This window comes from Pantherophis guttatus, chromosome 3 (genome assembly GCF_059756535.1).
Source record: "Pantherophis guttatus breed Tessera chromosome 3, ASM5975653v1, whole genome shotgun sequence".
Classification (NCBI taxonomy): domain Eukaryota; kingdom Metazoa; phylum Chordata; class Lepidosauria; order Squamata; family Colubridae; genus Pantherophis; species Pantherophis guttatus.
In genome coordinates this window covers 128238200-128252493 of record NC_142065.1, presented here as the reverse complement: position 1 = coordinate 128252493, position 14294 = coordinate 128238200, and the positions used below count along the sequence as shown (strand labels likewise).

The window sequence follows — 14294 nt, the reverse complement described above, 5'->3', positions numbered from 1 at the left end:
GGTGGCTATAACGTCTGCTCGATGTATTTCGGAGATCGCTGCGCTTTCTATGAGGAACGGTTTGTGTATCTTTCATGTGGACCGGGTTGTCCTTAGACTCGACCCCACATTTGTACCTAAGATTAACTCTCCTTTTCGCCGTTTACAGGAACTGGTTCTTCCAGATTTCTGCCCTCACCCGTCCCATCCGTTGGAACGACGATGGCACACGCTGGATGTCCGGAGGGCTCTTCGGATCTACTTGAAAAGGACTGCGGACATTCATAGGTCTGAGTCATTATTTGTGTCTTTTCTTCCTGCATCGCTAGGTTCCAAGGTGTCGTTGACGACGATTAGCCGTTGGATCCGGTGCACGATTGCTTCAGCATACGAACTTCGTTCCTTACCATCTCCTGCCACGGTGACGGCTTACTCGACGAGAAGTGCTTCGACTTCAGCAGCCTGGGCTACGCAGGCTTTGCTACTCGAAATCTGCAGGGCGGCTACCTGGACCGCTCCTTCCCCCTTTATTCTTCATTATAAGATAGACAAATTTGCTTCTGCAGAGGCTGCCTTCAGGCGGAGAGTTCTCCAAGGAGTTTGGGGGGACGGGGAGTTGCTTGCCCAGACTGTTCCCTCCCTAGACTTGGGACGTTAATCTTGGGTATGTCCCTCTTCTGGCTGCTGTCTCCACCCAACGAGAAGGTGCGTGTCAGGTAGGACCAACGCCCCTTCTAATAAAATTCCTTAGAAATTATATAATTATTCTATTAACTACATCATATTCTTTCCTAAAGAAGGACACAAGGACCACCAAGCAGCCAGACAAGATTTTACAACTTGCCACCTAATTTTGCAGTCTTGGGCCCCAAGTAAAATTGCTAATATAAAAATGATCTGAGGAACAATTTTTTTTGCAAATTGTAGGCAAAAATCCTTATAAAACAGCAATATAGAGTCATGAGCTATATTTTGAGTATGCTCTCTCCACAAGGTCAAAATAGTTCTGCTTTCTTGAATTGCAGAGGGAAGGCTAATAAATATTGCCAGGTAAATGTGCTAGAATATTTTGCTGTGTAAAGATCTTACAGATATCTTGCTGCCTGGGGTTTTCTTCTAATTATCTTATTTCCAATTACTACAGTTAAAGTAATTATGATCTGTTTGTCAAATATCAGTTATTCTTCCTTTTAGTATTGTTTTGATTTCATTATATCCTATTCTGAAAATAACAGGGCTAGACCAAGTCAGTAGAAGCTCAAATTAAGCCAATAATGAATTATCCTTAAATAGACTTTGTACTCCATAGTTCTCAATCCTGCTTTACTTCTAATTGATGTGCTACATTTGGGATGCTCTTTGCTCCTTGTTATGGTCTGCTTTATTCTCCAAGCCTAATTTTATGCCATAAGGAATTGTGCCAAAGGTGCAGCTGTGAGTGATTTAAATACAGTTGAGATATATTAAGCCTCTCTTATATAAATATTGAACAAGATGCTTGCATTTGCATCAATGCTCCTCTGTGGGCAGTACATAGAAAGTGGGCTTCACAATTTGTAGAGAAATGAAAAATCATTCCTAGGTAATTGAAGCTATTCTACCTGCCAAAAAATGCCAATAACACTGCAAAGCTAAGTTCTCGGTCTTTCTTTAAAATTCATTGTATGTAGTCCTAATATAACTCAACTATAAATGTTACATAAAATCTAAAGAGCTGGCTTCAGCCCAATTGGTCATTTGCAATAACATTATATCGTCTGATTATTGTAGCACTGTAATATATCTGTTTACTATTTCAGGAGACAGAATTCTGCTTTAGTTAAATTTATGCTGTCTTTGATTAATGAAATTTTTACTGGTTAAATTGGTTAACTTTGGTTATATATAGTAATAAGAGTAATATTTATTTTCCCCTCTTTGGGTGGGTGTAAATTTAGAAAGTTGGCCAAGATTTATTAGAATATTACTATACCATAATCTCTAGAACATGTAGTTATGCTGCTGAGTATGTTTTGAAGAAAAGATTGGTTAACCATTTGTCCAAGATGGTATAATGACCCCTGCCTTAGGCAGAGGGGTCATTATAGACTAGAAGACCTCCAGATTCATTCTAGCCCTATGATTCTATGTATGCAACATAGCCATTATTTCAGACTACCCTAATCTCTGCTGCTTTCCCAAGTTTTCATTAATTAATTGGAGGCCGAAGGGGGAAGATTGCAGAATCTCTTCAAAGATATCATGGGACAGGAGTTATCTCCATAAGTGTTGAAAATATTTCACCCATCTCCTTAATGAAACATAACATTCCAAGTAAGACTTGGTATAGATATGGGTAGATATTAATCTCCAAAAATAAAAGATTAGCTATCAGGGTTTGGTTTCGTTCTTCTATTACCTCTTTTTCAGAACAAGTTTTAAAAATATTTATTAAATTGTAGGATTTTTTATTTTGGGATTTCGGCATAGTAGATCATAGTCTTTCTAGTAGAAACCACCTTTTTTAAGATACAGTATGTGTAAAAGTCCTAGTTTGAATCCTGTTTCATCACTGGGAGTTTATTACTTAAACATAAAAAAACTTGTATTTCTGGGTATCCTGTTCAAGTTAATATGTCCTCTGAAAAACAGTTCTCTCTTGGCTTGAGAGATAAGCTACCTTATCGTAATCAAATTTTTTGTCAATGTAGTTCTGCACTCAAACTGCTTTCTCAGTTTCCTGACCCACAGCTTCCTAGTATGCCCTTGATGTTCATCATCAGGAGCCATGGTGGCACTGTGGTTAGAATACAGTATTGCAGGCTAACTCTGCCCACTGCCAGGAGTTTGATCCTGACTGGCTCAAGGTTGACTCAACCTTCTGTCCTTCCAAGGTTGTTAAACTGAGGACCCAGATTGTTGGGGGCAATATGCTCTGTAAACCCCTCAGAGAATGCTCTAAAGCATTATGAAGCTGTATATATACCATACATCTGAATGCTATTGCTATCAAGCTCTTTCGCCCAGATGTGGTAGAGTCTCCAACTAGACTGGAGGGAGATGTTAAGAGGGGGGCAAGCTTAGAGACCTTGTATTGCAGAATGCAGCACAAGCCTTATCTCCCCCATAATCAGTGAAGCCTTCTCTTACCATTCCCAAGGAAATATAGTTAATCAGATGAGATTCTGGTAACAGGTGACTAACACTAAAGCTTCTGCTTGAGACTATTCACAAATGGTTCTGGTTGCTTGGGCTTTATATCTGGCTTTAAAAAGTTTCTTAATAAAATAGACATACTACACACCATCTCACTATCTAAGCTGATCTGGAGCTGCCTCTTGTTCTATTTCGCCCCAGTGTTCTTGGTGCTCACACGCCTCCCATCCATCCATCCACCCTCCTTGCCTGCAAACTCCCACCCCGCTCGAAAGAGATCAGCCACTCAGCACCTCTTGCCACGTAGTGTCCACCCAGTGGATAAGCCCCCCTCCAGCCAAGCAGAGCATCACTCACTGCCCAAACTCCTCTTTGAGGAGTCCGCGCTGCCGCCATCCCAGCACTGAGGATGGCTTCCTCTGCAGCTTCCAAACTCCGGCTGGAGCCGCTGGAAGCAGAGAAGAGGCTAGTCGAGCCAGCCGCCTGCTGCCGAGTCTTCCGGGAGCTGGAATAGCCGCATAGAGCTGGAACCATAGAGCGGGGAGTGTGCTTCTCGCTGGCCCGACCGGCTTCTTCTCCACTTCCAGTGGCTTCCAGCCGGGATTTGGAAGTCACAGAGGAAGCCATCCTCAGTTTTATTTTATTTATTTATTTATTTCAGATTTCTATACCGCCCTTCTCCTTTCGGACTCAGGGTGGTGAACAGCCAAGATAAAAAAACATTTATACACAAAAGTTAAAAATAGATTTAAAATAATTAAATAAATTTGGCCTGTAATTTAAAACTTTTCAATTAAAATCCATATCAAATTTTAAAACCAACTGTAAAATCAGGGCAGCCCGGCTAACTGAAAAAAATAGGTTTTTAGGGCCCGACAAAAAGTCCGGAGGTCGGAGATCACTCGTATCTCTGGGGGTAGATTGTTCCAGAGGGTAGGTGCCACCACAGACAAGGCTCTCCCCCTGGGGGTCACCAGCCAACATTGTCTGGCCGACGGCACCCTGAGGAGGCCCTCTCTGTGGGAGCGAACTGGCCGGTGGGAGGCAATTGGTGGCAGAAGGCAGTCTCGTAAGTACCCCAGCCCTAAGCCATGGAGCGCTTTAAAGGTGATCACCAACACCTTGAAGCACACCCAGAAGTCCACTGGAAGCCAATGCAGCTCACGCAGGAGAGGAGTCACATGGGAGCGCCCCGTCGCTCCCATAATCCCCCGCGCGACCGCATTCTGCACCAGTTGGAGCCTCCGGGTGTACCCCAAGGGGAGCCTCATGTAGAGAGTGTTACAATAGTCCAGACGAGAAGTGACGAGTGCTTGAGTGACCATGCATAGGGAGTCCCGATCCAGAAAGGGGCGCAACTGGCGTATCAGGCAAACCTGATAAAAAGCCCCCCTGGCCACGGCCGTCATATGCTCTTCTAAAGACAGCCATGCGTCCAGGAGGACACCCAAGTTGCGGGCCCCTTCCGTGGGGGCCAATGATTCGCCCCCAATAACCAGCGATGGCACCAGCTGGCTATACCGGGACGCCGGCAGCCACAGCCACTCGGTCTTGGAAGGGTTGAGTCGAAGCCTGTTTCTCCCCATCCAGACCCGCACGGCCTCCAGGCACTGAGACATCACTTCCAAGGCATTATTGGGATAGTCTGGGGTGGAGATGTACAGCTGAGTATCATCAGCGTACTGATGGAACTCCACCCCAAAACCACGGATGATCTCACCCAGCGGCTTCACATAAATGTTGAACAGGAAGGGCGAGAGGACCGACCCTTGTGGCACCCCACAAACAAGACACCTTGGGGTCGACCGCTGCCCCCCTGTCAACACAGATTGCGACCAGTCGGAGAGATAGGAGGAGAACCACCGTAAAACGGTGCCCCCCACTCCCAGTCCCTCCAGCTGGCGCAACATGATACCATGGTCGATGGTATCAAAAGCCGCTGAGAGATCTAACAGGACCAGGATAGAGGAGTAACCCCTATCCCGAGCCCTCCAGAGATCATCCACCAACGCAACCAATGCCCTTTCCGTGCTGTACCCAGGTCTGAAGCCGGACTGCAGCAGATCCAAATAGACAGCTTCATCCAGGTACTGGGGAAGCTGTCGTGCCACCACACTCTCAACAACCTTCGCAATAAAACAAAGGTTGGAGACTGGACGATAGTTAGCCAAAACAGCCGGGTCCAGGGATGGCTTCTTGAGGACGGGCCTCACAACTGCCTCTTTCAAGGCGGCCGGCAGGACACCCTCACTCAAAGAAGCGTTGATAATCCCTTGGAGCCAGCCTCGTGTAACCTCCCGGGAAGCCAGCACCAACCAGGAGGGACACGGGTCCAATAAACATGTGGTTGCATTCAGCCGTCCCAAGATCCTGTCCACGTCCTCGGGAGCCACAGGATCGAACTCCTCCCAGTGCTGGGATGGCAGTGGCACGGACTCCCCATGCAGGGCTGCGGCTCCTTTTGCTGCCTCTCTGCCCCGGTTTCTGGAAGACACTCTGCCCTGGGTCCCAGAAGACTCAGCAGCAGGCAGCTGGCCTGACTGGCCTCTTCTCCGCTTCCAGCCGGGTGCTCACTGGCTTTGTCCACGTCGACATGGTGAGGCCTGGGAGACGTGAAAGTGGGAGAGGGGGACAGGCGCTCGTGCAGTTTGGTGCCTTCGGATCGCTCGCATTCCACACACACCCATGGCAGGGGAGGAGCTTGATGGTGTGAGGAGGGAGCCTCTCTGCCAGATTCCCATCTGTGAGTGCACAAGCCGCCCGGTGGGCACCACATGGCAAGAGGTGCCTGGTGGCTGGTCTCTTGCAAGCGGGGTCCCGAAGAGCCGGGTGCAGGGACAGGAGGACGGCAGCAGCGCAGCAGCAGCCATGAAGTGACCATGCTCGCCGCCTCCTGCACCCCCAAAATAATAAGACCTCCCCGATAATAAGGCCAAGCCCTTTTTTCGGTGTTGAAAAAAATACAACACAGGGTCTTATTTTCAGGGAAACACGGTATTACCTATCCTGCTTCTGGTCTCAGCCCCATATAGTTTCTCAGTTTTACTTCAAGAATTGAGGAATATAAACAAAGGAATATAAACAAAGGCTAGCCTGCAAAGTTTGATTTGGAATAGGAGCATGCAGAAGAATCATCTAAATTCAATCCAGGGTTCTAAGAGCCAAGTCAGGATTGTCTCTAGTCCATTGGTCAGAGATTCAAGGTTTCTTTCACAAACAGGAATATCAAACAAAAACCAGATGTTATATGTTGTTTCTAGCAATAAGAGCTTGATTCAGGGCTGTTTCTTAAATAAGGCTGTAACCAGCTATCAGTAATCAGGTTTACACCTTTTTTCGCAAGTAGCCTAATAAATCTTTGTTCTGCTCTGTTCTTTGTTCATCTGGTGTGGGAACTGGAAGGCCTTAAGTCATCCCCACCTATTTTTTCTAGCTGCTCATGGTACATGTATTTGATCTTTTTCACGTGATTCCTAGCTTTGTCCTTCCTGAAGCTAACATTCCACAGACTCATTGCAACAGCTTCTTCGAGGTCTGATTCAGACTCAGAATCTGAATTCTGAGCCATGACACTACCTTCACTAAGATACTATATTTAGAATATTGACCATACTTGTTACCATCTATCATATGGCGCATGGAATCTAATCCTGACAGGATGCGTGTCAGAACTAATCTCTACTCCCCAAAGAAATAAGGCAAGAGAAACAACAGAGGAGGGAGTGAAAAACTGGCAAGCCTGGCCCTTGGCTGTTATGGAAAACGCATACTAATACAGGACTCAAGGGCAACAAAATTCTCTACCTCAGGCACTTCTTCTGAGTACATAGGGATGGCTTAGCTAGACTAAGTGCTGGGTTGCTGCTTTTACTTTTAATTCCTGTAGGAAAAGCAGCTTTGTTATGCTTCGAAAACTTCTATGCTCTGTTCTGCTACACTCTGATGAGGAGAGAGAAACAATATGGCTTTTATTTTACTCTTGAGTTCAGGGGTGTAGACAAAGAGAAAGAGACCTTGGGAATTGTTCTGTATTTTATGCAGAGGTGGAAGGTAAGAAGAAAAACACTGAATACTTGAGGGAGGTTTTAGTGCTTTGTTTGCTTATTTGTTGCTAGTGAGAAATATTTCTTCACTGTACAGTAAATTTTCAAGGGAATTAGGACACAGAGTTTAATTTTTAGAAAGAGAATTTCATGACATGATGCAAAAAGGAACCATGGAAACCAAACTGGTGTAGAGATAGGTGTTGGATTAGGTCTTGAACAATCTAGGTTTCAAGTCCACTCAACCACAGGATAACTCAGAGTGATTGTTTTGGAATTAAAACAATAACAAAAACAATGTTATTTTTGTAAGCCATTTTGAGCTTCTGAAGAAAAGATGAATATGAACCAAATCAATAAACAAATATATATTCTCACCTTTCGTGTTGGAATATGTATGCATGTATGACAGAAAGAACAGAAAAGAAATAAAGATGATTTATGTGCTCTGTAAACAATTAACCACATAGAACAAGATATGTAAGGTCATTCTAGCAAGAAAATAATAACACATTTCTAAACCAAAAAGCCAGGTCCCAATTTTAAAGTTTTCTTCCCTGGGAAGGCTTAGATTATCAGTTATAGTAGCAAAATATTATCTATTCCACATAATTTAGTATCTTCTTTGATTCCATAAAAATATCTACAAGTTCTGAATGCTTCATAAGCATTGCTTTCTAAAATTTAGCTTCAATGTGCTGGTCATAGAAACAGGTTTATAGTAATATATATATATATATATATATATATATATATATATATATATATATATATATATATATATATATATATATATATATATATATATATATATATATATAATATATATATATATATATATATATCTATATATATATATATAGAAGACCCACACAGAAGTTACCCAGTGCTCTCTCTGTCAGGATTATGCCATGGGCATCATAGGTCCATAAACCAGGAGACTAGGAATAGGCCCTCCAGTTGTCTAGAATATAATCTGAATGCATCCGTTTTGCTTTGTTCTTTGCAGACAGGTATCATACATGCCACTGTACTCTGAGCATGCTGTTGGTACTGTCCTGTTTGTAAACTATTTTCCCCACCTTGGATCAGTGAGATAAGTAAGAAATAATTGCAGAATAAAACACGACAGTATAAAGGTCTAGTGAAATAAAATAAGGGACTGTTTTCATTTCAATTAGGGGGCTATAAAGGAATCATAGTGCATTATTCTTAGTCTTATACTACAGAAGAAGATGGGAACAAAACAGAATCAACAGAGCTGCCTCTGCTTTCATTGAACACACTTTGATGGTCAGTCTTGAAAAGCAACAGCTATTACTTCACAAGAATCTTACTTTTTTCCACAAAATATTAACTCAACTAGTCCTCCAGAAACAAAAATCAGGTTTGCAGCACTTCATCTGTAGCCTGACATGATACAATCCCCAAATACCTCTTTGTATGTTATTGTAAAGGGGTGTGAATTAATCCTGAATTAAAACCATAAAAAACTCGATATGATTTCAGTATTAGAAATTGAATACTTTACATTTCTGATAGCTAAGTACAGGACTGGTGTGTGGTCCCATAAAACCACAAATGAGAAATTTGTTAAGAGTTCAGAGAAGTCAGCTCTCTATTGTAGACAATAGAGTCTACAATATTCTTTGAAAGTGGTATTCTCCCCCAAAATTATTTGAGAGAAATTATCCTTCAACAAGGCCTAATTTCTTATATTCTAACGTATTTTAATTACTCCAAGTTAGCAACAATACAAATCAAACAATCTCTAAAGCATCTTTATATCAGTTGCAGAAGGTAAATTACTATTATTTATATTCTATAAATAGCAATGGCTTAGTGAATGTAACTAATTCTCAACTGCTTCAAGAATTTACCAGTTCACAGCTTTTCTATGTTTTTGTAGATTCTTAAAAAGAGAAATCTATGTTTTTTTTCTACCTGTTTAGAGAATGAGTTTGTGCATACGATGTTTGGGGCAAGGGGTGCATGCATGCGTGTATATATAGACACATACACATAAGAAAACCCAGGCATCCTATTGCTTAGCCTCAAAGAGGATTTAAATCATCATGTATGCCATCTTTGCTTGAAAAACTTCGTTCAAGTTTTCCTTTTGAATAGACCAAGCTTTTCCCCATGATCTGCTTTCGATTCCCAATAGAAAATATTGTATAAAAATGAAGACTTCTTGAATTCTTGCTAGCAGCATCAATGTGGCAACAGATCAGCTTGACTTGACACCATTTTATTCTGCGTAGATACCCTAGCTTTTTGCTGCTTGCTACTCATTCCAAAGGTGTCTAAGATGTGTTAACCAGACAATGCACTTTTTCAAAGATGGGAGAACCACAGAAACAAGAGCAGGAGTGATTCTCATGATACCCCATAATTGTCACTAAAAGTATTGACAACAGCTTTAGTGGGAGAAAATGGTGAAGAGAATTTGAAGGGAAAGAAAACAACATTATCCTTGCACTACTTAGGAATGTTGTGCACAATGTAGAAGAATAATTTTACATGAAATAATACTGCAGGGAAACTACAGAGGAAGGCTTTATCCCTTCGCATCCACTTGGGACAACTGCCCTGTCAAGGAAAATTTATAGATAATGAAAGATTTAAAAGTAGGAATGCAGCAAACTTTGTTTAATTTTTAAGTTCCCAGTTTAATTGGAAGAACGAATAGGGGCAACTTATATTCATAAATTGTTCATAAATGTGGTTTTATGGGTGCCCAGTATGTAACTTCTCGGACTAGAAACTAATTAATAGGATGCCTGTCACTATTTCTCACTGAGAACTGAACATTATCTTCTGGTTCGGTGCATTCAGATGTAAAAGACTAACACATAGGAAGGAGAAATACCACAGCTATCATTGCATCTTTCTTCACATGGTTCATTTGCTGTGGGCTTTTAGATTTCATAGTAATGAAGATGAAAGATTGATTGGCTCACTGCTGACCTACTTTGAAGAAATGAAAGAGCAGGTGGCTGATTTTTAGCTGACTGAAAACAAAAAGTGGTAGAAAAAGGCATAGTGATAAATGTTCTGAAGTCTGCTTTTGCATATAAAATCATTTTGAGAAAGAATCATTTATATATGGTACATCTAAAATAATGCCCTTTTGTTATAGTTGCATTTATTTGCTTAATTGCACAATCAGTTTTTTCCTGCTTTTAATAAACATATTAGTTAATCAGTCTATAATGCACCATTCATAGATAAAGCTTAATGTTTTAAATACTTATCTGCAAAATTCGTTTTAATTGAAATATTTTTAATCTCTGCCTGTAAAAAAGTAAATCTTTGTCTAAATTTAACATTGACATGTTCTTGGCTATCCATTTTTATGTATTATAGTCCATTACAATAAAATTGCCAATTAAGATTATCTTACCTTATTGGTTGCTTGAAAACAAGATATTTATTTCTCTGTTCAAAAATGCAGTTTATCCTGGACTTGAGAACTAAAGTCTGGGGCCCTGAAAATAACGATTCAAGAAGAAGCAACAAAGGATATAGAAGGACTCCATTGTTATTGCTAGTTGCCTAACATCTTTTTAAGAATATTTTTTACCTGACAATAAACACATATTGTGATGGGTGCTTGTTTTATGATTTTTATTTTAGAAAACTGAACTTTATGTTTTGGTTTTAGGACTATACTAGCCACCACATTTGTTACTCTACTCATTGTAGTTCTTTAAACTAAAATCTGAAATGTTGCATGTGCTTCAAAATATGAGGAGAAATTTGACTGTGTACTTCCTAGACAAAAAAGTACATAAAAAGTACACATTATTACGTTGAAAGACCAATTAATGCATCAGTTAAAATTGTATAATTTACCGGCACACCTACTCAGATTATATAAAATAGATCTCTTGCCTCACTAGAAAAAATTTCCCCTTAACATTTTGAGCAAAAAGGCCTGTTCTAGCCTGCCTTCCTTTTGTCCTGGTTAAATGGCAGAAATTTGGGGTTAGTAGGTTCAAGTATCTTCAAAGACCTTACTTTATTTTCTGCCCACCAACTTGCAAGGCATAGTTTCCAAAGACCTGAATTTGGTTTATATTTTTTATGTTACCAAACAGTTCAAATTCAGAAATTAGGGTTTGCTTCCTCCTAAAAGTATTGTGAGAGAAAGGACACATTTTCCACCAACTACTTGGGGGAAATGGCATATGTTTGGATGCTTTATGTAAACTGCTCCAAACCAAGAAGAAATTAGCTTAGGAATTTGTTCCTAACACTTTCTAAATTAATTCCATACAACATACGTAATTTTCCAAAGTAGGTAATAATTTTGCTTCCTCAAATCATCTCCCAGGAAACCCCAGGAAACATGAAAATGTTTCAGTAAAAATTGAGTCCTACCAGAGCAACTAAAGCATTTGTTTTGTTGCTTCCATCCATGTCAATCTTTCAGAAAACCTGTTAGAAATATTATGTGCAGTATTGAAGCTATCATTAGAAAAAAAAATTTGATTTTGCTGCACAAGTTCTAATGGAAACTTGATTAATTTTAATATAACTATAAAAACTCAAAAATGAAATCAGAGTCCCATTGAACTTGTCCCATAGCATTTTAAGTGACCTACCTCAGTCTGATGTCATTCAACAGTAATCTAACTGTTGCCATTCCCTTGCCCCATGAAGACCCCTTTTTCTGTCTAGCACTTCATCAGTACTGCCCAGCAGTGCTTTCCCAAGTGTTTAGGGGGCTTTGGGTATTTGGCCAAGTTGAACATCATAAAGCTCATTGTGACTTAGTAGCTCATTGTCATATATTGGCCAGACACTTTGAAAGTAAAATAAAACAAACTTGTCACAGTTTATGTTTTACAATTTTGGAAGATCAATCTGTCAAAATGCCAAAGATTGATGGGGGGGAGGGTTTTTTTAATTTCTTAAATGTTTTATGATGCAGGTAAATTTTAGCAAACATATCTTTAGTTGCTCCTTACCTCTCATGTTTATTCTACCTAGTAAGAAAGGAAGTTTATGGTATAAACTCTTGTTATCAGGGTCTTTTTCTTTATTATCTATTTTTTTTCTGACGTTTTGTTCTGGTGGTCTTTTCTGCTTTAGAAATTCTTCAAATCTTTAAGGTAATATAACTGGGTAGAACATGTGTAAGATTTGAGATCATCATAGTGTTCAACTGGATCCAAAAGATTATAATAATCCCTCATTTCAAGAAACGGTCCCAGCCTAATTACAGAAAGAAATATTGAGGCTATATTTGGGGGGGCGGGGGAGTGATTGGAACAAGAAAGTCTAAATAGTTTTAGGCTGGTAACCAATATCATGTTTCTGAGTAAGGGGCATTAGTGGGCTGTAGATTATCAGATCCAATCACTCTTGGGGGAAACAGATTTTCCAAATCCATTTCAACTGGTGTAGGCCTGGTTTTAACACTGAAACTGCATTGATCATCCACTTGACCTATGCCAGGAGTTGGATCCTGTAGATTTTCCTGGATGGTTCAATGAGTTTAGTAATATTGACCATGGTTTCTTTCCAGATATGTTATACAAATTAGACCTATGTGGAACATCCTTCAGACAGATTCACTCATACCTGGATGGCAGTTTTCAGATGTGAGGGATTTGTTTTATTCCATGATGTGCCCTGTAGGGCTCCACAAGGATCAATTCTATATCTCTTTGTTGTTCAGTATCTATATGCAACCACTGAAATCATTCTAAGATTTAAAATAAAGCTGTATGGCTTCTTTTATCAGGTTCAGTGTGACTGAATCAGTGTCTAACTACAAATTTGGTCTGGATGAGAACCAATAAACAAGCTCAGTCCAGACAACTCAGAGCTTCTGTTCATAAAAGGTTTATCTAGTCAGATGAGTGAAATTCAGTTTGTTCTAATAGGTTGCACTCCCTGTAAGGACTGAGTTAGTACCTTGAAACTGCTTTTGGATCCTTGTCACTACAGGCACAAGTAGCCTCTCTGGTATGAAGCAACTTCCTATTTAGACAGATATCCTTGCTACAGTAATCTATGCCCCGATAACTTCTCATTTAGATCACTGAAATGCAATGCATTATTTGCTGAGCTACTTTCATACAGCTGAATTATGGAAGTATATGAAGTTTGGAAACTTCACTTAGCACAATATGTTACAGCCAAAATACTTACTGGGACCGGTGATATGACTGTATCACGTTAGTTGTTTAAGATTTTAACAGTTCCCAATTAATTTCCAGCTCTAGTTCAAAGTGTTGATTTTAATTTATAAAATTCTCACAACTTGAGACCACAAAATCTGAAGGAATATGTATCAGGTCATCTTTGAACTGCCTACTCCAGATGCCTTCGCATGCTGTGATGCAATGTGTGGCTACCCAAGAATAGGCCTTTTCAGTAGTCCCCATCTTGGAATGCCCACTCCAGTCAGTTATGCCTTTATTATCCTTTTGGTGGCAGACAAAGGCATTTTTATCTTTCCCTAATATGTCAGTCCTTTTATGATATTTATGTTCTGTTATTTTTTAAATGTTTATTGTAGTGATTTTATGTTGTATATCTGCTGTTTTTATAAAATGTCATCCATTTTAATTGATTATTTTAATATGTTGTTTAACTTTTACTGTAAACCACTTTAAAATTTATTTAAAAGTGTTGACATATGCTAAATAAATAGCATAAAGGATTCTTGATTTGGCTCTAAATTTGGGGGCATAAAGCATAAACATAACCCTTTTGTAGAACGCTTTCTTCCTTTGAAAGAGGTGGATCATGGGTAAACAATCTACAGCAGAAATGATGAAGATGAGACAAGAAGGAACAGTTTCTTAAACAACTGGACTCTTTATCCTCTTTATTTATCCTCAGACTGCTTCAGAGGATTAGAGCTGATTACTAAACTAGAAGGGACTACATGTATAAAGCAATAGGCAAAGAAATAGCTCATATTTTGGGCTTGACTTAGCACACTATTTCCAAATCTTGTTCATAAAGGAGCTGTTTTCTAGTAGAAAAACTGATTTTGCCACCATGCTTACCTATTCCCTCTGTAGAGGCAATTTAGACATTTTGCATATATGAAACAAAATTTCAAACTGGTTTTTCTTGGATTACCTGATGCATATAAAATACTCACGACACATA

General features: G+C 39.9%; 1 protein-coding gene and 1 long non-coding RNA gene across 4 annotated transcripts in view; one reads left to right on the top strand and one right to left on the bottom strand.

Annotated features, from left to right (window-relative positions):
* LOC117662430 (uncharacterized) overlaps window positions 1-11857 on the bottom strand; it is a 70558-nt gene extending 58701 nt beyond the window's left edge. For both annotated transcript variants that reach the window (XR_009622471.2, XR_004590391.3), the window contains exons 1-2: window positions 11768-11857; window positions 10564-10648 (exon numbers count right to left, since the gene is read on the bottom strand). This is a non-coding gene — a long non-coding RNA (uncharacterized LOC117662430). The remainder of the gene's footprint in view (window positions 1-10563; window positions 10649-11767) is intronic.
* The window catches only part of GABBR2 (gamma-aminobutyric acid type B receptor subunit 2), a 376357-nt gene that overhangs the window by 287491 nt on the left and 74572 nt on the right, over window positions 1-14294 (top strand). The window lies entirely within an intron of this gene.